This window comes from Myiozetetes cayanensis, unplaced genomic scaffold (assembly GCF_022539395.1).
Source record: "Myiozetetes cayanensis isolate MyiCay16 unplaced genomic scaffold, myiCay2020 scf26, whole genome shotgun sequence".
Classification (NCBI taxonomy): Eukaryota; Metazoa; Chordata; class Aves; order Passeriformes; family Tyrannidae; genus Myiozetetes; species Myiozetetes cayanensis.
In genome coordinates this window covers 4,325,882-4,328,650 of record NW_026087477.1, presented here as the reverse complement: position 1 = coordinate 4,328,650, position 2,769 = coordinate 4,325,882, and positions in this window count along the sequence as shown.

Genomic DNA, 2,769 nt, shown 5'->3' with positions numbered 1-2,769 from the left:
CCTGCCGAGAGAAGCGACCCCCGCGGGTCCCGGGTTCCGATGGAGGCTGGCAGGGAGGGGAAGGATTCCTTCATTTTTTTTTTTTTTTTCGGCTTTCTGTATTTAGTTTGGATTTTTTCCGTCACCAGCACAAAGGACTCAGTGACTTCTCTGCCTTTGGGTTCGTTCCCGGCGACAAAGCCGGCGCCAGGTCGCGCTCCAGCGTGGAATTGGGGGCCAGGAGAGAGGAATCCCAGCCCCATCCTGCATTTAGTGAGCCGAGTTCGTGGCTGCTCCTCTCCTCCCTGCCCCTCCTCCAGCCAGGAAGGGAGTCTACACATCCTGATATTCCCAAAATCTCCCCCTGGTGACGACGAGCTAACGATAAATAAGCGCAGACTCCGAGATTCCAGTTGAGTACGGTCCTTTTCCCGAGGGATTGGCTGCCACCAAAACTTGTCTGGTAGGTGGGAACCACGCAGGAGTCTCTCACTTTTGTTGGATTCTGTTTGGAATAGACTTTGGAACCGTTGGTAGTTTAAAAACCTAATTTACTGACTAGACAAAACCTTTGTTGGGTCTTTCTAATTCAGCGAAGAGCAGTTGGGCCTTTCCTACATCCCCGGAGACTCCGAAGTGAAACTGTTTGGGATAATTTTCCTTTTGGAGGGGTTTTGGTTTAATTTTTTTTTTTTTTTTTGGTTGTTTTGTTTCTCTTGTTGTTGTTTGGAGGAATATTACTCAAAGGAATAGGAATTCCAGGAGCTGCATGCAATCAGGGAGAGTGGGAGGCGCCGGCAGATCCTCCCTCTGGTGATTCCCACCGGGAATTCCAGCCGTTCCCAGCGCGTTTTGGGGGGGTGCTCTGCGATCCCCCTTCCGAGTTCTTCCAGGCATCCCAAGCATGCTCCTCTACCCATCCCCATCCCGCTTTGGGGGGAGCTTTAGGGCCGTTTTTTTGGTCGATCCCAAAAACCCATCGGGTCCGGTTTCGGTTGGTTTTCGTTCCTCACCCTCCTCCTCTGTGCTTCTCCCGGGTTTTCCAGTTGAATTGAAGTGGCAGAATTCCATGCCTTACGACTTGTTGTTGCATATCAGTGCTGGAAGGAAGTGCTGATAAGAATTATTTGGGAAATTCTATATATATATAATCTATATATCTATATATTAAAAAAAAAAAAAAAAAATAGGGGGAGGGGGTTCCGTCGGAGCCGAGTTTATTTTCGTAGCAGTCGCCGGGAGATCGAAAACTTGAAGCCAAGAATTCCTTAGGGTCGTCCCCCTCGGATCTGCCCGTGGCGTAGTGACAGAATTCCAGCCTTTTTCCCCCCCGCCCCTTTTTCCCTGCCGGGTGAAGATCAAGATTTAGGGATTTTTTTTCCCCCAACCTCTTTGAGCAGCCTTGAAAACCCCCCCTCGTTTTCCAAACTGGGATTTGTCACTGGATAAAACCCCGGAATTCCAATTTTCCAGAGGGGATCTGAAGAACTAAAAGGTGATGGAGGGGGAATTGGGGTGAAATCGGAAGGTTTCTGGTTGTTCCAGGCTGGTTTGGGTTGGGAATGTGGAGGGAGAACTGGAGTGCATTTGCCTTTTCCACTTGATATTCCGGGAAAGTCTCAGTTCCTTCCCTGCGTGGAGTTTTTTTGGTTGGTTTTTGGGGATTTTCTTTTTCCCCCCTTCTCCTCTGACAGAATTCCTGCGTTTTCTCCTCATGTTTTGATCACTGTTAAATCCCCTGGAAAAGTTTGTTTGGTTAAAAAAAAAAAAACAAGGAAAACTCCTCAAAATCCCAAAGCCTTTTTTGGAAGGGGGAAACCTGGGCAACTTCCCAATTAATTTCCAGTGATGGGGAACAACTTCTGGGGTAAAAAAAACCCAAAACAAACAGGGAGTGAAAGAGGGGCAGAAGGATGAAAATATAAAAATATCAAATTAAATGTTGCAAAAGCGGCGTCAAAACCGGTTTGGATCCCACCAGCTCGGGTGCTCGGAAATGGGAATTTCAGCCCAATCTGGAGGATTAAAAGAAGCCTTAAAAGAATCAGGAATATTTCAGTTTTTAAGGTTTGGAACCGAAAAGCAAAACCAGGTTTGTATGTCCGGGCTCGAGAGCGTTAGATCCCGAATCTCTTTGTGTATAAATTAATATAAAACCCCCAAAATGCTCTTGGAGGGGTTGGGGGAGGTTTGATTTTGAAGGGAAGGGGGAAAAATCCTCTGTGGGACGAGGCTGAGAAGCCCCGGAGTCCAGTGTGGAACGAGGCCGTCGGGATTCCGGGTGGTCCTGGTGACAGGGGGGGTTCATTCCATGGCATCCCAGTTTGTGCCCAGCTCCTGGATCAGTCTGGGAAGGGCTGGAGTGGATCCATCCATGTGTGAATCCCCTTCCTGGTGTCCAGAGCTCCGTGTGGAGTCAGGTGTCGTGGGCCTGGGCTCGGCCAGGTTGGAATTGTTGTTCAAACACTTCAATACAGTTTTTTTTTTTCCAAACCTCCTCCTCATCCTCCTGTTCTCCTTTTCTGCCGGAAGAAACCCCACAAAACATGGGGGAAAAACGCCAAAAAAAAATCCCAGTGAAATGGGATATTCCCATCAGGGGTCCACCCTGGAGGGGAAATCCCTGGGAATTGTGGAGGAAGGGGGGTGGTTTAGACACAAACTTAGGAACAAACCTTGGGTTTATTCCTACTGCTGTTGTTGCCTTTGGGATCCCTGGATTCCCTGAGGGCTCTTGGATTCCTGAATCCCTGAGGGCTTTGGGATTCCTGAATTCCCTGAGGGCTTTGG